General features: G+C 50.1%; 2 long non-coding RNA genes across 3 annotated transcripts in view; both read right to left on the reverse strand.

The window, feature by feature from the left end:
* LOC102117826 (uncharacterized) overlaps positions 1-17,904 on the reverse strand; it is a 123,236-nt gene extending 105,332 nt beyond the window's left edge. The window contains exon 1 of the long non-coding RNA XR_012419513.1: positions 17,783-17,904. This is a non-coding gene — a long non-coding RNA (uncharacterized lncRNA). The remainder of the gene's footprint in view (positions 1-17,782) is intronic.
* Positions 17,905-18,417: 513 nt separating this feature from the next.
* Positions 18,418-27,942, reverse strand: part of LOC141407935 (uncharacterized) — a 39,332-nt gene continuing 29,807 nt past the window's right edge. Inside the window, exon 3 of one of the 2 annotated variants that reach the window (XR_012419514.1) lies at positions 18,418-18,590. This is a non-coding gene — a long non-coding RNA (uncharacterized lncRNA). The remainder of the gene's footprint in view (positions 18,591-27,942) is intronic. The other variant, XR_012419515.1, reaches the window with a different exon arrangement.

Consider the following 27,942-nt stretch of genomic DNA (forward strand, 5'->3'; position numbering starts at 1 on the left):
CAAACTTGAACTGCAACACCAGCTCCTCTTCGGCCTCCAGCTCCACAATCCTCAAACAACAATAGCAACACCGGTGCTCTCCAGCTCAACAACTCTCAGACTTGAGAGGCAGCACCGGCACCTCCAAGGCTCCAGCTCCACGACCCTCAGATTTGAACAGTGGTAGCACCACCTCTTGTCCAGGTCTCCAGCTTCACTATCCTTAAACAAGAACAGCAGCACCGTCGCTTCCCTGGGTTTCCAGCTCCATGACCCTAAGACATGAATGACAGAACCAGGTCACCCCCAGGGCTCCAGCTCCAAGACCCACAGATTTGAACGGCAGCCCTGGCTCTTCCCGGGATCTCCAGCTCCACGGCCCTCAGACTAGATCAGCAGTACCAGCTCCTCCCTGGGTCTCCCTTCAGCTCCACAATCCTCAGACATGAACAATAGCACCGGCTCCTCCCTGGGTGTCCAGCTCTACAACCCTCAGACATGAACAGAAGCAGCACCAGCTCCTCCCCCGTCTCCAGTTCCACCAACCTCAAACTACAACAGCAGTACCAGCCTCTCCCCAGGTCTCCAGATCCACGACCCTCAAAATACAATGGCATGACCGGCTCCTCCCTTGGTCTCCTGCTCCCAAACCCTCAAACTTCAAGTGACACACCGGACCCTCCCCACAGTTAAACAGCAGCACAGGCTCTTCCCTAAAGCTCCAGATCCACGACCCTCTGACTTAAATGCTGGTAGCACCGGCTCCTCCCTAGGTCTCCAGTTCCACGACAATCAAACTACACAGCAGCACTGGCTCTTCCCCAAGTCTCAGGCTCCATGACCCTCAGACTTAAAAAGCCGTAGTGTGGGCTTCTCCTTGGGTATCCAGCTCTACAACCCTGAGACATGAACAGCAGCAGCACCAGCTCCTCCCCCTGTCTCCAGTTGCACAAACCTCAAACTACAATAGCAGTACCGGCCTCTCCCCAGGTCTCCAGATCCACGATCCTCAAAATAGAATGGCATCACCGGCTCCTCCCTGGTTCTCCAGCTCCCAAACCCTCAAACTTCAATTGACACACTGAACCCTCCCGACAGTTAAACAGCAGCATGGGCTGTTCCCCAAAACTCCAGATCCATGACCCTCTGACTTAAATGGCAGTAGCACCAACTCCTCCCAAGGTCTCCAGTTCCACGACAATCAAACTACGCAGCAGCGCCGGCTCCTCCCCAGGTCTACAGCTCCACCACCCTCACACTAGACACCGAGACTACCTCCTCCCCGCTCTCCAGGTACACAACCCTCAGACTTGAACAGCAGCAGCAGCTCCTCCCTGTACCTCAAGCCCCATGACCCTCAGACCTGAACAAGAGCAACACCAGCTCCCCCCCAGGGCTCCAGCTTCAGGATCCACAGATTTAAACAGCAGCACCGGCTCTTCCTGAGACCTCCAGCTCCACTACCCTCAAACTAGAATAGCAGCGCCGGCTCCTCCTTGGGTCTCCAGCTCCACGACCCTCACACTAGAACAGTAACACCGGTTCCTCCCTGGATCTCCAGCTCAATGACTCTCAGACTTGAAAGGCAGCACCGGCTCCTCACAAAGGTTCTGGCTCCAAGACCCTCAAACTAGAATAGCAGCAGCTGCTGTCCTTGGGTCTCCAGCTCCACAACCCTCAAAGTAGAAGAGCAGCCCTGACTCTTGCCCGAGTCTCCAGCTCCTCAAGTCTGAGGGTTGTAGAGCTGGAGACCCAGGGAGGAGTCAGTGCTGCTGTTCTAGTGTGAGGGTCGTGGATCTGGAGACCCAGGGTGGAGCCGGTGCTGCTGTTCTAGTGTGAGGGTCATGGAGCTGGAAGACCGCGGGAGGAGCTGCTGCTGCTGTCCTAGTTTGAAGGTCATGGAGCTGGAGAACCAGGGAGGAGCCATTTGAACAGCAGCGCCGGCTCCTCCCCGGGTCTCAGGCTCCATGACCCTCAGACTTAAAAAGCCATAGTACGGGCTTCACCTTGGGTCTCCAGCTCTACAGCCCTCAGACATGAACAGCAGCAACACCGGCTCCTCCCCCTGTCTCCAGTTCCCTGAACCTCAAACTACAACAGCAGTACCGGCCTCTCCCCAGGTCTCCAGATACACAACCCTCAAAATACAATGGCATGACCGGCTCCTTCCTGGGTCTCCAGCTCCCAAACCCTCAAACTTCAACTGACACACCAGATCCTCCCCACAGTTAAACAGCAACACGGGCTGTTCACCAAAGCTCCAGATCCACGACCCCCTGACTTAAATGGCGGTAACACCAGCTCCTCCCTAAGTCTCCAGTTCCACGACCCTCAAAACTACATAGCAGCACCGGCTCCTCCCCAGGTCTACAGCTCCACCATCCTCACACTAGACACCGAGACTACCTCCTCCCTGCTCTCCAGCTACACGACCCTCAGACTTGAACAGCAGCAGCAGCTCCTCCCTGTACCTCAAGCCCCGTGACCCTCAGACCTGAACAATAGCAATAACAGCTCCCTCCGGTGTCTCCAGCTCCACAACCCTCAGCCTTAAACACCAGCACCAGCTCCTCTCTGGTTCTCCACCTCCACAAGCCTCAGGCATGAACAACAGCATCCGCTCCTCCCTGGGTCTCCATATTCACTGCCCTGACTAGAACAGCAACACCGGTTCCTCCCTGGATCACCAGCTCAATGACTCTCAGACTTGAAAGGAAGCACCAGCTCCTCCGTGGGTCTCCGGAACCACGACACTCAAAACAACACGGATCCTCCCTGGGTCTGCAGCTCCACCACCTTCAAACTAGAACAAGACCCTTCCTCCCGAGGTCGCCACCTTCCAGACCCTCTTACTACAACAACATTGCTCCTCCCTGGGTCTGCAGCTCCACGACCCTGAAAGTGGAACAAGATCTCTCCTCCCTGGGTAGCCAGCTTCCAGACCCTCAAACTATAACATTGCTCCTCCCTGGGTCTGCAGGTCCATGACACTCAAACGAGAAAAAGACCTCTCCTCCCCGGGTCGACACCTTCCAGACTCTCTTACTACAACAACATTGCTCCTTCCTCGGTCTGCAGCTCCACGACCCTGACACTAGAACAAGACCTCTCCTCCCTCAGTCTCCAGCTTCCCAACCCTTGAACTTCAACAATATTGCTTCTCCCTGGGTCTGCAACTCCACGACCCTCAAACCAGAACAAAACCTCTCCGCCCTGGATCACCAGCTTCCAGACCCTCGACCTTCAACAACATTGCTCCTCCCTGGGTCTGCAGCTCCACGACCCTCAAACCAGAACAAGACCTCTCCTCCCTGGGTCGCCAGGTTCCAGACCCTCGTACTACAACAACATTGCCCCTGCCTGGGTCTGCAGTTCCACGACCCTCAAACTAGAACATGACCTCTCCTCCCTGGGTCGCCAGGTTCCAGACCCTCAAACTTCAACATTGCTCCTGCCTGGGTCTGCAGTTCCACAACCCTGAAACTAGAACAAGACTTCTCCTCCCTGGGTGGCCAGCTTCCCAACCCTCGAACTTCAACAATATTGCTTCTCCCTGGGTCTGCAACTCCACGACCCTCAAACGAGAACAAGACCTCCCCACCTTGTGTCACCAGGTTCCAGACCCTCGACCTTCAACAACATTGCTTTTGCCTGGGTCTGTGGCTCCACGACCCTCAAACTAGAACAAGACTTCTCCCTGGGTCGACAGCTTCCAGACCCTCAAATTGCAACATTGCTCCTCCCTGGGTCTGCAGCTCCATGACCCTCAAATGAGAACAAGACCTCTCCTCCTTGGGTCGACAGCTTCCAGACTCTCTTACTACAACATTGCTTCTGCCTGGGTCTTCATTTAGATGACCCTCAAACTACAACATGACCTCTCCTCCCTGGGTCGACAGCTTGCAGACACTTGAACTACAACATTGCTTCTCCCTGGGTCTGTAGCTCCACGACCCTCAAACTAGAACATGACCTCTCCTCCCTGGGTCACCAGGTTCCCAACCCTTGAACTTCAACAACATTGTTCCTCCCTGGGTCTGCAGGTCCGTGACCCTCAAATGAGAACAAGACCTCTCCTCCCTGGGTCGACAGCCTCCAGACCCTTGAGCTGCAACAACATCGCTCCTGCCTGGGTCTGTAGCTCCACGACCCTCAAGCTAGAACATGACCTCTCCTCCCTGGGTCGCCAGGTTCCAGGCCCTCAAACTTCAACAACATTGCTCTTGCCTGGGTCTGGAGCTCCACGACCCTCAAACTACAACATGACCTCTCCTCCCTGGGTCGCCAGCTCCCAGACCCTCTTACTACAACAACATTGCTCCTCCCTGGGTCTGTAGCTCCACGACCCTCAAACTAGAACATGACCTCTCCTCCCTGGGTCACCGTGTTCCCAACCCTTGAACTTCAACAACATTGCTCCTCCCTGGGTCTGCAGCTCCACGACCCTCAAACTACAACATGACCTCTCCTCCCTGGGTCGCCAGCTCCCAGACCCTCAAGCTTCAACAACATTGCTCCTGCCTGGGTCTGTAGCTCCACGAACCTCAAGCTAGAACATGACCTCTCCTCCCTGGGTTGCCAGGTTCCAGACCCTCCTACTACAACAACATTGCTCCTCCCTGGGTCTGCAGCTCCACGACCCTCAAACTAGAAGAAGACCTCTCCTCCCTGGGTCGACAGCTTCCAGACTCTCTTACTACAACAACGTTGCTCCTCCCTGGTTCTGCAGCTCCATGACCCTCAAACCAGAATGATTTCTCCTCCCTCGGTCATCAGCTTCCAGAACCTCGAACTTCAACAACATTGCTCCTCCCTGGGTCTGCAGTTCCACGACCCTCAGATTCGAACAAGACCTCTCTGCCCTGAGTCACCAGCTTCCAGACCCTCGAACTACAACATTGCTCCTCCCTGGGTCTGCAGCTCCATGACCCTCAAATGAGAACAAGACCTCTCCTCCCTGGGTCGCCAGGTTCCAGACTGCCTTACTACAACAACATTGCTCCTGCCTGGGTCTGCAGCTCCACGACCCTGAAACTAGAACAAGACTTCTCCTCCCTGGGTCTCCAGCTTCCCAACCCTCGAACTTCAACAACATTGCTTCTCCCTGGGTCTGCAACTCCACGACCCTCAAACTAGAACATGACCTCTCCTCCCTGGGTCACCAGGTTCCAGACCCTCGAACTTCAACAACATTGCTCCTGCCTGGGTCTGCAGCTCCATGACCCTCGAAATACAACATGACCTCTCCTCCCTGGGTCGCCAGCCTCCAGACCCTCGAACTTCAACAACATTGCTCCTGCCTGGGTCTGCAGCTCCACGACCCTCAAACTAGAACATGACCTCTCCTCCCTGGGTCGCCAGGTTCCAGACCCTTGAACTACAACATTGCTCCTCCCTGGGTCTGCAGCTCCACGACCCTCAAACTAGAACATGACCTCTCCTCCCTGGGTCGCCAGGTTCCAGACCCTCGAACTTCAACAACATTGTTCCTGCCTGGGTCTGGAGCTCCACGACCCTGAAACTAGAAGAAGACTTCTCCTCCCTGGGTCTCCAGCTTCCAGACTCTCTTACTACAACAACATTGCTCCTCCCTGGGTCCGCAGCTCCACGACCCTCAAACTAGAACAAGACCTCTCTGCCCTGAGTCGCCAGCTTCTAGACCCTCAAACTTCAACAACATTGCTCCTACCTGAGTCTGCAGCTCCACGACCCTCGAAATACAACATGACCTCTCCTCCCTGGGTCACCAGCCTCTGGACCCTCGAACTTCAACAACATTGCTCCTCCCTGGGTCCGCAGCTCCACGACCCTCAAACTAAAACAAGACCTCTCCTCCCTGGGTCGCCAGGTTCCAGACCCTCGAACTTCAACATCATTGCTCCTGCCTGGGTCTGCAGCTCCACGACCCTCAGACTAGAACAAGACTTCTCCTCCCTGGATCGACAGCTTCCAGACCCTTGAACTACAACATTGCTCCTGCCTGGCGCTGAACCTCCACGACCCTCACACTAGAACATGACCTCTCCTCCCTGCGTCAACAGCCTCCAGACCCTCCAGCTTCAACAACATTGCTCCTGCCTGGGTCTGTACCTCCACGACCCTCAAGCTAGAACAAGACCTCTCCTCCCTGGGTCGCCAGGTTCCAGACCCTCCTACTACAACAACATTGCTCCTCCCTGGGTCTGCAGTTCCCCTACCCTCAAATTAGAACAAGACCTCTCCTCCCTGGGTCGCCAGGTTCCAGATCCTCGAACTTCAACAACATTGCTCCTGCCTGGGTCTGCAGCTCCACGACCCTCAAACTACAACATGACCTCTCCTCCCTGGGTCACCAGGTTCCAGACCCTCGAACTTCAACAACATTGCTCCTCCCTGGGTCTGCAGCTCCATGACCCTCGAAATACAACATGACCTCTCCTCCCTGGGTCGCCAGCCTCCAGACCCTCGAACTTCAACAACATTGCTCCTCCCTGGGTCTGTAGCTCCACGACCCTCAAACTACAACATGACCTCTTCTCCCTGGGTCGACAGCCTCCAGACCCTCGAACTTCAACAACATTGCTCCTGCCAGGCTCTGTAGCTCCACGACCCTCAAGCTAGAACATGACCTCTCCTCCCTGGGTCGTCAGGTTCCAGACCCTCGAACTACAACATTGCTCCTCCCTGGGTCTGCAGCTCCATGACCCTCAAACTAGAAGACCTCTCCTCCCTGGGTGGACATCTTCCAGACTCTCTTACTACAACAACATTGCTCCTGCCTGGGTCTGCAGCTCCACGACCCTCAAACTAGAACAAGACCTCTCCTCCCTGGGTTGCCAGGTTCCAGATCCTCGAACTTCAACAACATTGCTCCTGCTTGGGTCTACAGCTCCCCTACCCTCAAACTAGAACAAGACCTCTCTGCCCTGAGTCGCCAGCTTCCAGACCCTCAAACTACAACATTGCTCCTCCCTGGGTCTGCAGCTCCATGACCCTCGAAACACAACATGACCTCTCCTCCCTGGGTCGCCAGCCTCCAGACCCTCGAACTTCAACAACATTGCTCCTGCCTGGGTCTGCAGCTCCACGACCCTCAAACTAGAACATGACCTCTCCTCCCTGGGTCACCAGGTTCCAGACCCTCCTACTACAACAACATTGCTCCTCCCTGGGTCTGCAGCTCCACGACTCTCAAACTAGAACATGACCTCTCCTCCCTGGGTCGCCAGGTTCCAGACCCACAAACTTCAACAACATTGCTCCTGCCTGGGTCTGGAGCTCCACGACCCTCAAACTAGAACATGACCTCTCCTCCCTGGGTCACCAGGTTCCAGACCCTCCTACTACAACAACATTGCTCCTCCCTGGGTCTGCAGCTCCACGACTCTCAAACTAGAACATGACCTCTCCTCCCTGGGTCGCCAGGTTCCAGACCCACAAACTTCAACAACATTGCTCCTGCCTGGGTCTGGAGCTCCACGACCCTGAAACTAGAAGAAGACTTCTCCTCCCTGGGTCTCCAGCTTCCCAACCCTCAAACTTCAACAACATTGTTCCTCCCTGGGTCTGCAACTCCACAACCCTCAAACAAGAACAAGATCTCTCCTCCCTGGGTCGCCAGCTCCCAGACCCTCTTACTACAACAACATTGCTCCTCCCTGGGTCTGTAGCTCCACGACCCTCAAGCTAGAACATGACCTCTCTGCCCTGAGTCGCCAGCTTCTAGACCCTCAAACTTCAACAACATTGCTCCTACCTGAGTCTGCAGCTCCACGACCCTCAAACTAGAACATGACCTCTCCTCCCTGGGTCGTCAGCTTCCAGAACCTCGACCTTCAACAACATTGCTCCTCCCTGGGTCTGCAGGTCCATGACCCTCGAAATACAACATGACCTCTCCTCCGTGGGTCGCCAGCCTCCAGACCCTCGAACTTCAACAACATTGCTCCTGCCTGGGTCTGCAGCTCCACGACCCTCAAACTAGAACATGACCTCTCCTCCCTGGGTCGCCAGGTTCCAGACCCTCAAACTTCAACAACATTGCTCCTGCCTGGGTCTGGAGCTCCACGACCCTGAAACTAGAAGAAGACTTCTCCTCCCTGGGTCTCCAGCTTCCCAACCCTCAAACTTCAACAACATTGTTCCTCCCTGGGTCTGCAACTCCACAACCCTCAAACAAGAACAAGATCTCTCCTCCCTGGGTCGACAGCTTCCAGACTCTCTTACTACAACAACATTGCTCCTCCCTGGGTCTGCAGCTCCACGACCCTCAAACAAGAACAAGATCTCTCCTCCCTGGGTCGCCAGGTTCCAGACCCTCCTACTACAACAACATTGCTCCTCCCTGGATCTGCAGTTCCCCTACCCTCAAACTAGAACAAGACCTCTCCTCCCTGGGTCGCCAGGTTCCAGATCCTCGAACTTCAACAACATTGCTCCTGCCTGGGTCTGCAGCTCCACGACCCTCAAACTACAACATGACCTCTCCTCCCTGGGTCACCAGGTTCCAGACCCTCGAACTTCAACAACATTGCTCCTGCCTGGGTCTGCAGCTCCATGACCCTCAAAATACAACATGACCTCTTCTCCCTGGGTCGCCAGCCTCCAGACCCTCGAACTTCAACAACATTGCTCCTCCCTGGGTCTGCAGCTCCACGACCCTCAAACTACAACATGACCTCTTCTCCCTGGGTCGACAGCCTCCAGACCCTCGAACTTCAACAACATTGCTCCTGCCAGGCTCTGTAGCTCCACGACCCTCAAGCTAGAACACGACTTCTCCTCCCTGGGTCGCCAGGTTCCAGACCCTCGAACTACAACATTGCTCCTCCCTGGGTCTGCAGCTCCATGACCCTCAAACTAGAAGAAGACCTCTCCTCCCTGGGTGGACATCTTCCAGACTCTCTTACTACAACAACATTGCTCCTGCCTGGGTCTGCAGCTCCACGATCCTCAAACTAGAACAGGACCTCTCCTTCCTGGGTCACCAGGTTCCCTACTCGAACTAAAACATCATTGCTCCTCCCTGGGTCTACAGCTCCATGACCCTTACCCTAGAACAGCAGCACCAGCTCCTTCCTGGACCTCCTGCTCAATGACTCTCAGACTTCAAAGGCAGAACCGGCTCCACTCCCCGGCTCCAGCTCCAATCAGATTTGAGCAGTGGCAGCACCAGCTCCTGTCTGGCTCTTCCGCTTCATTATCCTTAAATTAGAACAGCAGCACCATCTTCTCCCTGGGTCTCCAGCTCTACGATCCTCAAACTGGAACAGCAGCACCAGATCCTCTGGGATCTTCAACTCCTTGACCCAAAGACATCTGTGGCAGCACCGGCTCCTCCCGTGGGCTCCAGCTCCAGGACCCTCAGACTGGAACAAAAACACCAGCTCCTCCCCATGCCTCCGGCTCCTTGACCCTCATAAACCATCCCTTCTCCTGAAATGTAGCAGTCAGGAAAACTGCAGAGGAAGTAAATAAATAAATGTTTTCCTTTCAAATTGATGTTTCTTTTCTGTTCACGCAAGTCAGGAAATTTTCTACTTTCCATCAACTTTGCAATCTACTTATATTCAATTGTAAGATGGAAATCCACCATTTGAAATGACCTTTAAAAACTTAGTTGTTCTTTTTTACCATGATCTTATCTCACAGCTCTAGAAACCATCTTTCACTTTGCCTGTGCAGAAGTCTTGGGAATATTTGAACTATGAATTTACTTGGTTGAGATTCCTAGAATACACATTATCCCCAAATGTTCCTGCCCTCCTTAAAATCTTCTAACATGTTCCCCTCACCCAAGAATAAATGCCAGGTCCCATCCACAGCCCACAGTGCCCAGCACGGCCCTGCCCTCTGCCCTGGCCTTATGGTCTCCCCTCTGCGGTTTCTTTCCTGCCAGACAGGCCTCTGTCACTTCCTCAAACCACATGGGCTCAGGCCTGACTCCAGGCCTTTCCCCCTGCTGTGCCCTCTGCGTGGAGTGCCTTTCCCCGGCTCTCCATCCTCCTCTCAACCCGCTCCGCTCCAGCCTGCTGCTCGCCCCTCAGGTCGATGAGCACAGGATGTCCTCCCACCATAGGCCTTTGCACATGCTGTTCTCTGTGCCTGAAACACTTCCCCCCAACCATCTGGGTTCACTTTTCTAACTACCATTCATCCTTGGAGTCTCCACTGAAATTTCACCCCCAGCCCGCCCCCATCACTTGTAATGGGAACTTTCTCATTACAGCATTTTGCACACTTCTAATTATTCTATTAGGTTGGTGCAGAAGTCATCGCAGTTTTTGCCATTAGTTTTAATGAACTGCGGTGCCGGCTCCTCCCCACTTTTGATTGCCATTACCTTTAATGGTAAAAACCGGGATTACTGCTGCACCAACCCAATAGAATAATTTATATTTATTCATCCATCATCTGTCTTCCCCTCTAGAAAGTAAGCTCCATGAGAATAGGGACCAAATCTACTCTAATCACTCCACCTTCCTAGCACATTGTCAATAATTATTTAACGACCGACTGATAGAGAAATATCTTCATTGTTTCTGGGATGAACCACATAACATGACGCACCCCTTTGAAAGTCAATGTCATGGACAATGTCATGGAGCTTAATGTGGGCAGGTATTTTTGTTTATCTCATTTATCACCCTATCCCCAGTGGCTGGAATAGTGTCTGGCACATGAATGGTGTGTTCTAAATAAATATTTTTAACGAATAAATAAATGAGATATCCTACAAGAGAAAGCTAGTATTTGGAACTCACCCATCAACAGAACCAAAAAGCCAAAGACCTTTAGCTTGTCCTGACCTCTGAATGCACCCAACCCCACAGGAACCAGCAGAGAAAAAACAGGAACAAAGGTAGGGAAAAGAGGGGGTGGTTCCCCCTGCAACTAAGGGCCCCTGAGGCTTAGGCTGAACTTGAGCTGGAGAAAGGAGTAATCTAGGAACTGAGTGTGAGATAAAAGTTTAGATTTGTCTGGCCTAGATTTTGTAACACCTAAACATGAGTTATTCCATTCATTTTTGTTTTTGTTTTTTTGAGACAGAGTCTTGTTCTGTCTCCCAGACTGGAGTGCAATGGTGTGATCCTTACTGCAACCTCTGCCTCCCAGGTTCAAGCGATTCTCCTGCCTCAGCCTCCTGAGTAGCTGGGATTATAGGCATGTGTCAGCACGCCCAGGTAATTTTTCTATTTTCAGTAGAGACAGTGTTTCTCCATGTTGATCAGGCTGGTCTCGAACTCCTGACCTCAAGTAATCTGCCCACCTCAGCTTCCCAAAGTGCTGGGATTACAACCATGAGCCACCAGGCCCTGCCATATTCTATTCATTATTAACTAGTCTGTTATTATAAACCAAAGTGACCAAAATCCTAGGGAAACTTCCCCAGATGTCATCAAGAAGCAGATACCAGAGGCCTATCAGCAGGATGGGGACTAGGATGAGGCAGGGGAGGGAGGCACGGTCCAGCAAGAGAGTCATAAAATTTAAGGGGGCACCAAAAATTCACTGATCAGACCGGACGTGCTGCCTCACGCCTGTAATCCCAGCACTTTGAGACGCTGAGGCAGGCAGATCATGAGGTCAGGAAATCAAGACCCTCCTGGCTAACATGTTGAAACCCCATCTCTACTAAGAATACAAAAAATCAGCCGGGTGTGGTGGCGTGCGCCTGTAGTCCCAGCTACTCGGGAAGCTGAGGAAAGAGAATGGCTTGAACCCAGGAGCAGAGGCTCTAGTAAGCCGAGATCGCGCCACTGCACTCCAGCCTGGACGACAGAGTGAGACTCCATCTCAAAAACAAACAAACAAACAAACAAAAAATTCATTGATCAAAATAAATAATATTTTAATGCAGATTTTTTTAAAAAAATCAAATCTAATGCAAAAAAAACCCTAGTGGGAAAAGTTATCTACATTTCAACTAAGATACTATTCAACCCTGCGTTTGCATGATTTGGCCTCACTCACTCACCCTAACCCAGCCCTGCCCCACAGAAGCTGCTGGAAGGCAGCGACTGGAGAAAAATGAAGCCATTTCTTGCTCGTATCCAGTTCAGACCTTCCATAAACCAGCTGTAAGTAAAACCGTGATGACCCACCTGTGCCAACCAGGACCACGATCTACCATCAGGGCCACAATAACCGGGTCCATGTTGACTGTCCCCAGGTGCACCTAGATGTTTGACTTAGAGGCTCAGGCCTGGGTTTCTTCTCCCATTGACATCATGCACTTGTTAAGAGAAAACAGACAAGACTGGGCACAGTGGCTCACTCCTGTAATCCCAGCACTTTGGGATGCCGAGGCGGGCAGATCACCTGAGGTCAGGAGTTCAAGACCAGCCTGGCCCACATGGAGAAACCCTTGTCTCTTCTAAAAATACACAAATCAGCTGGGCGTAAGGCACAAGAATCACTTGAACCCAGGAGGCAGAGGCCACAGTGAGCTGCTATTGCACCACTGCACTCCAGCCTGGGTGACAAAGTGACACTCTGTCTCGAAAAAAAAAAAAGCCTCATGTTCTTGTTCACTTGGCAGCTGACCAGTCATCTTAGACACTGACCGTAGCTCGAGGGTAGGGTCCCCAAGTTCCTGCTGGGCCAGCAATTGTGCCCCTTGGGCTGCTGTATCTTGGGGTGCCAGCACAGGGTCTCCACAGGGATAGAGACAGTATCTCTGCACCAACCAGTGAGGACACAGCTGTGTTTTAGTACAAACACCTGGGCCAGCTGGACAACACAGCCCGGGCCCAGCAGCTCTGATTTGCCTGAATCCCAGAGTTGGCATGGTGGGGTCATTCATTACAGCCAAACCAGAGAGCATGTCCTTGGGCAGGACGAGGAGTGCTCAGAGCAGGTGAATGGAGCTCTGCAGGGAATGGCATCTCCTCCGAGAAGTGAGGGCCCTGAAATCAATCCAGGGACACTCTCTGAGCATCCCCAGGGTGCACACCCGGCCTCAGGGAGCAAAGAAATGTCAGCCAGCAAGGACAGGTCTGTGCTCTGTGGATGGGCCAGAAAGAGGGGGTGCAGCAAGGGAATCATAATCACAGAGGAGAAAACGGCCAGAGTCACAGCCTGGTTTGTCCCCTTCTCACTGGGTGCTGCCAGGAGTCCAGTCCCAGCCAGCGACTCCCAAGCACAGGTATCAAAATGAACTGAGACCCTCTAATCACGTCCTGGTATCTTGAGATCGCCTCCCACCCACCGCCCCCACCGCGGGGCCCTGCACTGGCTTCTCCAAGAAGAAACTGGGAGGCTGAGGGGTTGACCTGCGGGGAGACCTTTCACTCAGTCCCTGTGAACCTGCTGAAGGTTTCACTTATCTTTAACAAATATGCCTCTTTGCATGTCTGACTCTCTGTAAGGAGCATGTGTTACTTTGCTAAGGAAGGAAAACATCACTCCAGACCACCTGTGTGTTTAGCAAACACCAATTCCCAGCCCAGAGCAGTGGGTTTGCTGCTGCAAAAAGCGAAGGCTCAAAACCCGCATGGAGCCTTCAGAGGCCGCCTGGCCCCCACTCACCCTTCAGAATGCACTCACCGGTGTGTCTGGGGCTGTTTCTTCTTGGTGTCTGCTGTCAGGAAAGAGAAGACGCGGGGACACCAGTTGGGAGTTTAATCCCATCAGACCCAATCCTCGGTTCTCTGTGCCCCTCACATCACCCCATCGAGATGCCGCTGGGGCTGAATGAACCACAACCTGCTGCCCCGAGCAGGGAGTCGGATCCGCCCTTGATCAGACGGTTGAAGCTGCGCATGCCCTCTAGGGCCCTGCATAGGGGTGGGGAGTCACGCCTCAGTTTCATCTCACAGCAGGGATGACCCCTCACTGGGCAGCCCAGCTCAGACCTCAAGGGAAATAGACCTGGGGGAAGGTGGGTGGAAGGATGGGGACCCTGGTGGGAGGACTCACAGGTGAGAGACCCCACCCACTCGGGCGATTCACACCCAGGGTCTTTGGGGCTCTCGAAGGAAAAGTTGGTTCACAGTGAACACAGGTCCTGCCATCCAGGGTCACAGTTATCTGTAGCAGGGACAACCACCCACTACAGAAAAGATGAATTTAATAAGGCAGAAACTTTAACTCAAGATGAATTTTGTATTCACAATGTTCCTTAGGCTGCCTGATGGAGTTTAAATGTTGTCAAATGCCTTTCTAAAGAGATTTGGTTGTTTATTGCTCTTCTTCAACCGTCGGTGCCGGGAAATGCAGGAGACACTGCAGGAGGGGAGCTGAGTTCACAGTCACCTTCACCTTCCCTCCTGCAAGGCCAGGCCCCCTCGCTACTGCTGCTAACCCAGATCCATTTCAGTGAACTCGGAAAACTCACATTCTCGTTCAATGTGATTTCAGATTTATACATGAATTAAGTGTGGTGTCTAAAAATGAAGCAATGGGAGTGTTGGGAAAAAAATATTCTCAGGAAATGGGTATCTTGTGCTCCAGCCATGTGGTCCCCAGTGAGCAGGCAGGGCCAGTGCTGAGTTCTCCAGGACAGAGGGGGTGCCACAGGCCATGCCCCATGAGCCGGAGGAGAGACTGACATGAGTTGGAGGACACCCCTGGTTTACCCAACCAGCACCTGCTGCTTCTTCTGGGTCCCGAGCCCCCTTTGCAAAAGCCACCCCTCCCCAGCTCTCTGTTCACAGGTGGAGTGGACCTAGCTCTGTTCCCTCGGGGCAGGGCTTCTGTCACAGACCAATGGTAATCCATTCCCCAGTGCCAGAGAGCACATTGCTTCCCAACATCTGAGGAAAATCAGGGCTCTTCTTGCAAGGAAGTAGGATATCCGAATGTTGGGGTCTACAGCAGCAATTAACCAACTAACTGTAAATTACAGTGGAACAGCCCAATGCCTTGGGAATGAATGAGTAACGCACTTGCAAAAAGATATATAAATATTCCATATACACTTCAGAGCCCTCTTTTTGGAATTTTTGACAAGTCTGAAAGTTTGAATTTTCATTAGAGCCATGATTCCTACATAACATCAGGATCCATTCTCCCCAGGATACACTTGAGATGCCCATCAAAATGCCCTTCTGAGAACATCTGCAAAAGCAGGTTTTCTTATGCTTCTGTCTCTCTTATCTTGCATTGGGCAACACCAAGTCATTTATAAATGAGGTAACTGAGGCCCAGAAAGGGAAGATCGTCTGCCCAGCTCTCAGAAAAGGTCTTGGGACCTGAACAGGTGCACCTTGGCTCGAGGAATTTCAGTGATGCTTTAGCATTCCCACCAAATGTCACAGGGACATTAAACATGTCCTTGTATTGGCAAGAAACTTGAAGCTTATTCGCAAGAAGACATGATGGATGGACCATGATTGCATCTTCAAGCTGTGCCTGGATGTCTTTGATCTTCTGATAAGAGTCTGTTTAACCTGAATTATCTGGGGCACCACCCAGCTTTCCCTTTCTTGATGTATATTGGTTCTCCCAAACACTTGGGCATGAAGTCACATTTGCATCTAAGCTTTCTGTTTGTTTTCTTCTACCCATTTGAATAAGGAGGAACCAGGGACATTTAACAACCTGTTTCCACTTGTTGGTTCCATGATAGTAATGACTACACAGGATATTTAACACTTCACCATCACAAAGACTCAATTTCATATGTGAATGAGTCATTGTCAAAGGGTAGGAGGAGAAGGTGGGGGCCTGCCATGTTTTCCTCACACCTCTTAAATTGTTTCTCATTTCATATTGATACAGATCAGGGACCATAGATCATGTTGACAAGCTCATCAATTACCTGCTACTCGCCAACAACACCAAGGTCTTGCTTTCTTGGTGGGGTAGTTGATCTTGATTGCTGAGGACATCTGTGAACTTGAAATTGTGTTTATCTCCCTGAGACCTTGAACTTGAGAACTTCCTTCCCCACACAGTGGTACAGATGGTGTGCTTGGTGTGAGTATTGTCGAGGGACATAAATTAGAGCAATTGGAGTTGGGAGAGAAGGAAGGATGCTTTGCTAATTGCAGCATCATTACAGGGCTTCCTAGAAGCTAAAAGAGACACAGTGTCAATAGTGAAACCCCAGAAGTAACAGACAGTGTCTATCTGTGCAGAGACCAGTGACTGCATTTGGAGCCAGAGGTCATTACCACGGGCAATTTACAGGCTCTATGACTCTGCAGGGGAGAGAAACTCACTCTGACATGCAACAGTATGTTAAAGTGGGCATTTTATTATTTTTCAGGAGCCATAATTTTCAAATGATGACTTTGGGGATCCTTTAAGGAGGATAATTGATTACCTGACAAAGAACTTGTAGCATTTCCTCCTCACAATGGAAGAGAGAAAAACAGCAACAGTCAGTTCTTTTGAGCAGAAAAGGAGCGTTTTTCAGAGAAAAACTGCAAAGTTTGTAACAACGGGAGCCCGAGGAAACACAAATACATCTTGCCTTCTTGACAAACAAGATTTAACTAAGACAACCTTCCTGCTGGAAAATCCGGTCTTGCCTGTGCCGTGCAGGGAAAAGCGACAGGCTTAGGAGTGAGAATCTCCTTGAAATGCGGTCCTGTGTCGGCCTCTTAATTATTCATGAGCATCCTTGTCACTAAATTTCACTGCTTCGCCTATTTTTAGTTAATTTTTTTTACTCCAAATGTTATTTGTGTTACTTCATGAAATAGTTAATGCGTCCATAATAGGCACAGATGAAACGGAGAGGTTCGTGCTCACCCCTGAGGAATTCCAACAGTGTGGTTAGCACTTTGCAGGCAGGCCAGGAACTCTGCCGTGGGAAGCAGGTGTCTGAGAGCAAGGTCAGCGACACCATCTTGTTCTTGGGACTGAACCAGAGGCAGGGCAGCCAGGAGAAGCCCCGGGACACGGTCCCTAGATGTTCACCATGGGCAGGCAGCTGTTTGCAGGGAGATGCCTGAGTGACCCCCCAAGTTCCTCATGAAAACCTACAGCTCCAGTAAAATCTGCACTTCCCAGCGTGGGCTGCTTCCTACTGGATGCTCCCAAAGCCAGATGCGTTCATTCTGAACCCCTGGCACTTCCCTGGATAGGCCCACGTGTTTCAGGAGGGTCCTGACCTGGCTCTCAGATGCCCGCTTCCCATGGCAGACTTCCCAGCCAAGCATTTCCTGAAAATCAGTCTTCTCAGATTTTCTTCTGAAGTGTGGCCAAGGCCGTAAAACAGAGGTCTCCCCTCCCACCCAGGTTCTTACCTGTGATACAGGCCATGGTGGGAATGGGGAGGAAAGGGTCAGCCCTAGACAAAGAGGCCCTCCCATGGGGACGTCCAAAGAGAAAGATCAGACCCATCACACCACAGAGGCTGCCCTTGGCCCTCAGGATGACGTCCAAACCCCCACGGGTCCCTGCCCCCCTCCAGTCGCACCTTCCACCACTCATCCCTGTGTCCACTCAGTCATGGCCACACTGGCCTCTCCGCTGGCCTTGGACAGACCAGGCTTCCTGGAACCTCAGGGCCTTGGCACATGTTGTCCCCTCCTCCTGATATGTTCCCCACCCCCACCCTGATCCCCACCCAGTTACCTCCAGGAGCCTCGTCACCTATTAGGTCTCAGATGGATGTCACCTCCTTGGGGAATTCTCCTGTGTCCTCAACACCTCCTCACCCTGGCCCAGGGCCCAGGTCAGGTCCCCCAAGGCCCCTCTTATCACACTGTTGTGTCTTTTCTTCCCAGCCAGGACCACGTGTAATGAAACAAGGCCATTGTTATCTGAGGACAACCCATACAACTAAAAAGCCCATTCAAGATAAATTCAATTAAATTGAGTACCAAAGTTTCACAACCAATGCTTTGTGATTTACTTAACAAATATTTACCTTGGATTCACTTTAGGCCAGGCGCTGTTTCCCGTACTCCATGTGTATTAAATCATGTACTCTCCAAAACACAGGCACTACTGCATCACCGCCCCATTTTCCAGAGGAAAACACAGGCACTACTGCATCACCGCCCCATTTTCCAGAGGAAAACACAGGCACTACTGCATCACCGCCCCGTTTTCCAGAGGAAAACACAGGCACTACTGCATCACCGCCCCATTTTCCAGATGAAAACACAGGCACTACTGCATCACCGCCCCGTTTTCCAGAGGAAAACACAGGCACTACTGCATCACCGCCCCATTTTCCAGAGGAAAACACAGGCACTACTGCATCACCGCCCCATTTTCCAGAGGAAAACACAGGCACTACTGCATCACCGCCCCATTTTCCAGAGGAAAACACAGGCACTACTGCATCACCGCCCCGTTTTCCAGAGGAAAACACAGGCACTACTGCATCACCGCCCCGTTTTCCAGAGGAAAACACAGGCACTACTGCATCACCGCCCCGTTTTCCAGAGGAAAACACAGGCACTACTGCATCACCGCCCCGTTTTCCAGATGAAAACACAGGCACTACTGCATCACCGCCCCGTTTTCCAGAGGAAAACACAGGCACTACTGCATCACCGCCCCGTTTTCCAGAGGAAAACACAGGCACTACTGCATCACCGCCCCATTTTCCAGAGGAAAACACAGAGGCGCAGAAAGGTGGTTGCCCATGTAGACTTGGCATCATCAGGACTGGATCAGGTCACCCTGCACCAGGGCCCCTCCTCTCAGCCATATACTTGCCACTTCTTCTAAAAAACAAAACAAAACAAAACAAACAAACAAAAAAAGGCCCAATGAGGGTTTTCTCTAGAAAAGTAAAGTTAAATGTGATGAAAATAAGTTTTTATTTCCTGTCTAACGTTTGGGTTATAGTGGCAGATGTACCCCAATTCTTAAGCAATCAAAGAATGAATCAAATACTAATCTTTTTGCGTATTTTTTTCTGATAAAACTGTAGCCACAGTCAACCTCTTTCCCCCCAGGTTTGAGTTTTGCAGCCTGATCAAAGGAGTCATTTTCAAAAACCCTCAGGGGCTCCAGAGCCTCCACTGGGGCCTCTCTTCCCCCTGGCATGGTCTCCATTCCCTTTGGGAGATCCTGCTGGATTTGAGGAGATCCTCACCCCTGCTGGTTCTACTTCTTCAGTGTTCATCAGTCTACATGTTCCAGGTCCTCACTGTTGGACTCTGTGGATGACTCAAGGAATGCTTCCTATTGCATGGCAGGATATACAGGCTTACCCACAGCCCCTTGGTGAACCCATCCCATATCTGCTGTGAAACCCCGAGTAGGGACCGGACCGGTCATTCACATCCAGTGGTGTGCAGGCAGCCAGCTCTGAGAACCAATGGTGAAATGTTCAGAAATTTTGCTAATTAGTTGTTAAACCTCTGATAGTTTGAAATCAGCCATGTTGGGAGTATTTACACCAGGAAAACTGGGCTTTTCTTGACCCTAAAGTGCTGGTTTATCAACCCAGCACTGAGGTTATACCACACGTACAGCCCTGACTTTTGAATGGAAACCACCGTTATCCTATTTGGGGTCCCTTCCCAGTAGCTCCCATATCCAAGATCCCAGCTTTCTCTTTCTCTCTTCACCCACTTTGGATTGTGAGTCTCAAAACCATTGTGCTGAAACCACTTCTAGGCATCAGCACTGCTCACTAACAGCACACCGGCCTTTGTTCTAAGACAGGGATTCAGCAGTTACATAGATGTGCACTGAGCACTGAGCTGTCCTAGGTGCTGAAATGATTTCATCAGGCGCAATCAAGAGGCTGCCTAGTCCAGGAATCTCAGACATTTGACCGGCTGAATGCACTTATTGGAGAAGGAAAGAAGTGCAACAGTTTGCAATAAAATAGGCCTCTCCTTTGTCATCCAGGGACACTTACAAAGAAGCAACAGTGAACAGTCAGTACTTCACCCAGATTCAAGCAACACATCCCAACCCATGTGGTATCCTCACTGTGACACAGGAACAAAGTGGGATAGGAGTTCTCTGGCCACTTGCCTCCCAAGCTCATCCATGGGAATGCACCTTGGTCCCAAGCTGTCAGGGAGAACCACAAAACCCCCCTCAGCTGGCAGGAAGCTGGCCCCACCCTCTTCCCCATTCACCCCCTTTCTCCCCTCCTCCACTGACACTCCTTAATTCCCTGGACCGTCCACTCCACCCCAGACCTTATCTCTTCTGCCCCCACTGTGACGTGACAGCCAGCCATTCCTCCCTAGTCCAGAACTGTCCATGAGGGTGAGAGTCTTCCTCGGGAGCATCTTCTACCCAGGGCTTACCCCAAGTCCCCCAGGGGTCTCCAGTACTCACTGTGAAGCAAGGAGTGGAGCACCCTGATGGCGAATGGCCCTGCCAGGGTCATGTCCCACAAACTGTGTAAGAAGCAAAGGAGATAGCACCTGCTTTCCAAGGCCTGCCCAATGGGCCAAGGTTCAGCTTAGGTGAGAGGGCCAGGCTGTCCCTACCCATGTTGAAACTTCAGCTCAAGGGACACAACCCTTCCTGCTACAAAGCTTCCTTTTACAAACAGATAAACTCTGGCCAGGACTTCTAAAATCTTTATATTCAGGTAGCTTTTGGCCAATCTTTGGTGAATTGGTTTAATCATATTTCTTTACTGGAAGTCATTATCTGAGATGAGCAGTTTTTTACTGGGGCAGGTTTGTGACTTCAATGAGCCTTGCCTTCCTTGTCTCTTAAAGGTCACCATTGGAAACAGATCAATAATATAGCAGGAAGTACCTAGTACAGTGCCTGGTTCAGATATTCTATCAGCAGCTACCTGCCTTCAGTCTGTCCTCCTCTCTCCCTGTTTTCTGCATTATCTCTTTCTCTTGTAAAGAGACAACTTTTCTTCAAAGCTGTCTAGATTTTATCCTTTGGAAGTTCAAAAACATTGGTCAGTTACCCATGTCATAGTGAGGCAGAAGAATAGGGAATTGGGGTAACCAAGGGTTAAGACATAAAGAACAGCAGGTGCAGCCAATTTTAGGCAAGATTAGGCAGCACACAGTCCACACCCTCACTTCTGCAATAATGAGACAGAAGGTTCCACTTCAGCCTCTGATTGGTCATGGGCGAATCCTTCATAGGGTGTATCCAATCAGAGGCCTCTAAAAAAGCACCTAGAGGAGTTACCAAATTCTTTTAGCTTAATACAAACCCATAAAGAACATTGTAATTGGTGCTGTTGAGCAACTTGCTTAAGCCCACTCCCACTCTGTGGAGTGTACTTTCACATCAATAAATCTGCGCTTTTTTATTTCTTTCATTGACTTGTTTTTTCTGTTGCTTTGTCTGTGCATTTTGTCCAATTCTTTGTTCAGTGTGCCAAGAACCTGGACAACTCACAGTCAGGACTTTCCATCTGGTAACAATAGCATTAATTGCAGTAAAAGGATGAGTTTTCTCAGGGCAGGCTAAGCCCAGCTGCCCACAGTCCTGACCACAATACCTGTCCCTTCTGATGTTTTTTTCATCTTATTTTCCCAACTTCTTAGCTTTAAAAAATGTCAGCTATTCAGAAACGTACAGAGTAGTACAGTGAACATCACGTACCCTTCACATAGCTTCATTAACTGATAACACCATATGTGTGGGTCACCTATTTCCATGAGCATTATTTAAAGAAAATTGTGTGTGTGTGCATGCATGTGTGTGCACAATTGTGTGTGTATTTTTCCTTTTCTGGCAGAACTATTGGAAAGTATGGTGCAGAGGTCAATATTTCTCCCCTAAACACTTCAGTGTATATCTCCTAAAGAAAAACACAATTTCTTACATAATCTCAATGCTATTTTCCCACCCAAAACATTTAATATTGATGCAGGAATATAATGTAAAATACAGTCCAAAGTGAGAGCTTTTGTTTTCAATTCAGCATCCATCTAGGACCACACTGCATGGCTTGCCATGATTCTTTCATTCCCGGCAATGTAGGACAGTGAGTCCATCATTTCACCTCCTGGGATGTTGACATTTTTGAAGATTCCAGCCAGTTGGATTGTACCAGAAAGCCAAGAAGTGCTCAAAAGATGACGGAAATTGGTCAAAAGGAAACAGAAGCTATAGTCAGAGGACTTTCAATGGACAAATGTAGAAGTATTTGAGCATAAAAAATATATGGAAGAATGAACTCACTGAATTTTTTAAAAAAGAATCTATGAGTTCATAGTGATACTAAAAAAAGCTGATTGGAGCCAGGAAGAATTCTTTACAGAATAACACCAGCTGATATGTATGAGGAATGACGGAATTTGAAAATGTTACAGTTGACTCATGTGAGGACCATCTGTGGATGCCAAAACCATTGGGGGACAGATTTTGAAGAACAGGATATCCACAAGGTCCCAAAGCATCACCACATATGTTGCTTGGCAAATACACAAGGGAAAAGGATCCTTTGCAATAGAGAAATCTGATGGCCAGCACTTTAACCGAGTGCTCAAGCTCAACACGAGGAGTGAACAGACATCACAAGCCTCGCTCTGGCTGCGATGAACTGGGCAGAGCCTCTCTCTGTAGCAATCCTGGCCAAGGCATTCGGCCTGCACCTCCCCAGGGAAGAAGCAGACTCGGGCAGACTGTGGCCCTTCTTCAGGCCAGCAACATGGGCTCTTGTCTCACCTCACCTGGGTGGTCCACAGATACTCCTTGCTTTCAGCTCTGTCCCCTGTCTGGCCCTGTGCTGGAGCTGCAGATACAGAGAGGGATGATTTGCCTTCAAGGATGGGAAGGATGCTCAGGAATCTGTGTCCGGGGTCTCAGGCACTTGGACAGCTTCCAAAACAACTGTGACTCCTCTACTAAAGGAAGGAATGAAAATGCACATATCTGTTGTTTCTTCTCCTGATCAAACCAGGTGGAACCGTTTAGAAAAAAAATCTGTTGTTAGAGGTGCACTCAAGAACGATTTGTGGGCTCTTGGTCATCCTATCAAGTGAGACATTGGATGAAATAGGGACCAGTATCGTCACTCTGCCATCAGGATTCATGACTGCAACATCAAAGGGCAGTTGTAGAAGCACTGGAAAAGCACCCGGTGTAAAGGGAGCTTTTATCAGTATTCTGAGCCCCTCTCCATTGCTGCTGCTGTTGGAAAAGCCAATTTGGCTGCAGATAGTAGCAACAGGCTTCGGAGTCAGCCCAGAAGCAGCAGGAGGTGGAGTCTGCATCAGCCAAATCAGGGGTGACTTTGCCTGGAATCTGGGTTCTTTAAAGGTGCCAAATATTCATCTCAGAAGCCTGCAGAGGCAGACCAAGGAGGTGTCACTCACTCAGGGCATATTTAAGCAGGGCCAACTGTGCACCAGGCACAGTTGTAGTCTCTGGCCACAGCAAAGAACAAAACGGACAAGGACCGCTGGCTTCAGGGAGCTCACGACCCTCAGAGGGAGACAGAGGACAAGCAGGTGACAGCCCAAGAGAGTGTGCAAAGCAGACACTTGCGGCGCTGCCTGGGTCCCGCAGGCCTCACCATATTTGCCCTGCAATGGGTTCTTGCTGCCCCTGCTCTCCTGCGGGGCCTCCTCGGGCTGCAGGAGCCTTGTGGCCTGGGAGTGGAGTCCTGGGAAGCTGCTCTGGGTGAACAGAAGCTGGTGGGGAGCAGACCTGGCTTCCTCGACTCTCCAGTGCACTCCTCTGACGCTGCTCCTCAGCGTCTCCCTGAGGTCTCCAGTGCAGCTGAGCACCAACAGCCCACAGTGGGCACCTGCTCCTTATGCCACCAGAATGGGCATTTTTTCCTTCCCCTTTCCCTCCCCGCCGTCTTGCCCGAGCTTCCTGGGGACTTCTCCAGATGAACTGAGTCATGCCCAGTCTCAGGGTCAGCTTCCGGAAGAATCCAGCTGAAGGCCATGTGTAACACGCAAACTATGTCAGATGGTGGGAAGTGCACTGGAGAAAGACAAAGCTGGGAAGGGAGGGGGTGGCGGTGGGGGGCTATGATTGCTCATGGACATCAGAGGAGCCCCCAAAGAAGGGGGCCTTGCAGCAGGTGCCCAGGCGGTGAGGGCTCAGCGGGTGGATGTCCCGGAGAGGAGCATCCCAGGGCAGCCAGGACAGAGGGTAAGACCCCAAGGTGGGGAGCTCCTGGCCTGTCCTAGGAAGACCAAGAGGCCATGTGACCAGAGTGAGGGGACACGGGAGAGAAGCAGGAAAGAGACCAGCAGGTGGAAGGCACCAGAGGCTCAGGGCCCTGTCGACTGGGGAAACACTGTGGCTGCAGAAAGTGAGGCTGGAGACCCGGGCTTGGTGCAGGGCGTGGCTGATCTGAATTGTTGAATAGAATAGACTGTGGTGGAGGCTAGGCAGGGAGACCAGGGAGGCCCATGGTGTGATCATCCTCCGAGAGCAGCCAGGCAGGAGCAGGCAGGTGGGCGGAATGCAGGAATCAGTTCATGTGGACAGCAGAGGGATGGAGGTGCTGAGTGGTCAGAGGGTGGGTGCCAGGAGAGGAGCAGAGCTGGCCATGTCGGCCTGAGCACCTGGGCAGGAAGAGCCTCCATCACGGAGGTGGGGGGTGAATTGGAGAAGTGGAGAGGAAAACCCACTACTATCTGAGTTGGAGAGAGCCCAACCACAGCTGAACGCATGAACCTGGACATCAGTTAAAGGTCTGGGCTGGACAGAGAAGTAAATATTTAAAAATAAAAATAAAAGTCAAATCAGGTCAAAATCCCCAAACTATGTCACAAGATACTTTTTCTCCATCTTGGAACCCTCCATCTGTGGAATACATAGACTTGTGATGCAAACTAGGAACCAGATGGGGACTTGTGCTGTTGGAGCTGGACTCCATGGATCCTCCACCGTAGCCCCCACACCAACCCATTGCTCTTGCCCCAGGATGGGGTCTCCAGAAGCAGAGACTGAAGTGGAGTTTTTAGTTCAAAATATTTCTAAGGACCAACACTTGTGAAAGGTACTTGGTGGGAAAGGGCAGGCTGGGCAGGGGAGAAGTTGATCTTCAAGGCAGGCCTGACATCCCCTCTGCAAACTTGCAGAGGTTCTGAAACAAATATTGCTTGTGGGAGTCAACCTATGTTGGGCCCAAATTTCCAGGCTTTTATTCCCTGACTGCCCCAGCCACCAGGAGTGGGCTGTCCTGGAAAGGTCATGACCATGGACAGGAGGGCTTTCTAGAGCTTTATCCCTTACATTTAAAAAATGTGCAAGAAAATCTAAGATATTACAATTATAATCTAGAGCGATTGATAAGACTTTACAAACCAAGATGGATAATCCTGATATTTTAAAAATTGAAAATACAAAAATTTGAAAATTTTGTACATGAAATGATTATGTAAACAAATGATATAAACCTGTACAAGTATTTATAAGTGAATACTAGACAATGAGCTAATTTCTGTAATATACAAATTCTTACAAATTGACAAGAAAAAGAGGTGATAGCTATAAAGAGGTAATTCACAGAAGAGCATATTTCTGCTCTTGATCTGCTAGAAATGCATCCTGTAAAAATAAAAGTACCCATACCTTATCCTAAAATGCACAGACGTTTACTGCAAGTGTTGTTTATAGCTTCCCAGAACTGGAAACAAAACACATTCCTATTACGAGAAGAATGGCTGAGCATTTTGCAAGTATAGCCACCCAATGGAATTTCCACAGCGATTGTAAAGAATAACTTTGATTTAGAGCTATATAAGATGTCTTGAAGGTATATCAACAAGGAGCTAAGTGATAAAATCAAGATGTAGAAAAATGTTAGTTATGGGTCTATCAATTCTGGTGATTTCTTTAAGAAACTAACTTTTACCTTTGTTAATCTTATCTATTAACTTTCATGTACTATTTCATTTACCTCCGCTCTTCTCTTTACTTACACATTTCGTAGATACGTACCTACACGTTAATTCTACATACTTCTGGTTTACTTTGATTATTTTCTAGTGTCTTGAGGTAGAATCTTAGGTCACTGATTTTTTACCTTTCTTTTTTGTTATAGTACATTACATTGCATTGAAAGCTATAATTATTTCCCTCTGCACTGCTTTAGCTGCAGCCCCCAAATTTTGATGTTGTATCTTCATTATCATTTGGCAAAATTCCCTTTCAAAATAAATTCATTTGAACAAAACACTGGAACAAAATATGAAGCAAACCATAGTTCAAATGGTGCACACATTTAGTCAAAAGATCCTCCCTCCTTAGCCGAGGTGAGAGCATCGTTTGAGCCCAGGAGTTCGAGACCAGCCTGGGCAACATGGTGAGACCCTGTCTCTACAAAAGAAAAACAGAAGTTACTAGGGTTTGTAACCTGATATTGTGACATTAGTTGAAAGAGCCATTTTACTTCAAAACTGGTTAAAGAGGTTAAAAAATATGTTCTATCTGTAAAGAGTGAAACTGAAAGCTCACTGAGAATCCCAGTTGAGATTCTGGTATTTTGTTTGTGTGCTTTACTTGGAATTGTCCACCTTATGTGCTCACAATGACTGGGTGTCCTCCATTATCTGTACAGCTTTCTTTTAGTAATAGAACCCCTGTTAATCAGCACTTTAGCTGGTGCATAGCAGCCCAGGAGAAGGACCGCCATTTCCAGCCTTCCTTGCAGGGAGGTGTGGTCAAGTGAGTAAGTGCTGCCCAGTGGAATGTGAGTACAGGCATGGCGCCCCTGCCAGGTTGTGCCCAAGGAGGAAAGGGTGTGCCCAGCTCTTCTTTTCTCTCTTCTCACCGGCTGAAATGCAGACATGGGTGGGGCATCTGGACCAAGTGAAGGAAGCCAATGGCCTAGGGATAGCGAGCAAAAAGAGAGGGAAACTGGGTCCCTCAAAACTTCACAAACTAGAACTGGCACACCAGCTCAGCTGTTGACATGAGTGAGAAATACACTTCCAGCTTGTAAAAGCCACTGTCTCTACCACAGCAGCCAAAGCTAAATCCCAGTGGATCTGGAGCCCAGAGACACCAAGTGATGACCTATGGATATTGTGATCTGGTCTGTGGAGATTGGGTTTCTCTGGGTATTTTCTACACAATCAAACTCAATTGAGGATAAATATGCAGGTTTTAGAGCCGTTAAACATAAACTGGGCCAGAAATAGAAGGAGCTGATTTGGTGGGTGGAAAAAATGAGTCCTAAACAGATGGAATGAATTACTCACCAAAATTAGAAGCATGTTTCCTACAATTTGCATATTAATGGTCTATCCCAAACAAAGTGAAGGACCACAGGCCATATCTGGCTAGAGGATGTGATCAGCCCACAACGCTCGGGTCTGTACAGTTTGTTTTCAACATTTAAAAAATGAGGCCAGCTGCAGTGGCTCATGCCATAATCTCAATACTTTGGGAGGCCAAGGTGGGAGAAACACCTGAGCCCAGGAGTTCGAGACCAGCCTGGGCAACATGGTGAGGCCCTGTCTCTACAAAAAATAAAATAAAAAATGATCTGGGAATCGTGGCGTGTGCCTATAGTTCCAGCTGCTACTCGGGATGCTGAGGTGGGAGGATCGCTTGAGCCCGGAAGGTCAAGGCTGTGGTGAGCGGTGATCGCGTCACTGTACTCCAGCCTGGGTGACAGAGTGAGACCTTGTCTCAAAAATACATTTTTTTAATATTAAAATATAGATTTCCACCTTCCTCTGAAAAATCAAAGACACACAAACTGGATGCCCTTTTTACTGGCCTGAGGATGTCATGGCCGCCTCATTGAACTGGCCAGTGAGCCTAGACTTGCCACAGTCCTCACCACCTGCTGTCCCTCAACAGAGAAGGTGAGAGTCATCACTACTTATTACCTCTCAGGCTGCTGGCCTTTATTTTCATCATGAAAACAAATCTCTCTACCCACCTCTCCATTATATATATAAAAAAAAAAATAGATGGAGAGCCACGTGTTTCAAGAAATGTAGGAGCATACATTTCTTTGTGAAAATGAATCCCCTGGGGTATTTACTATGCAAACAAATATATTTGTGTTGAAAAAAAAATACACTCAGCAGGCTTCCCTCATACACATGTCCCACCTGGCCTCTCGAGGCATTTGAATTAGGACCCTGCTGCCCACAGTTTGTAGGTGTAGTCTCCATCCTCCTAACCACAGCTCCCCACAGCCAG

The sequence above is a fragment of the Macaca fascicularis genome, chromosome 10, assembly GCF_037993035.2.
Source record: "Macaca fascicularis isolate 582-1 chromosome 10, T2T-MFA8v1.1".
Classification (NCBI taxonomy): domain Eukaryota; kingdom Metazoa; phylum Chordata; class Mammalia; order Primates; family Cercopithecidae; genus Macaca; species Macaca fascicularis.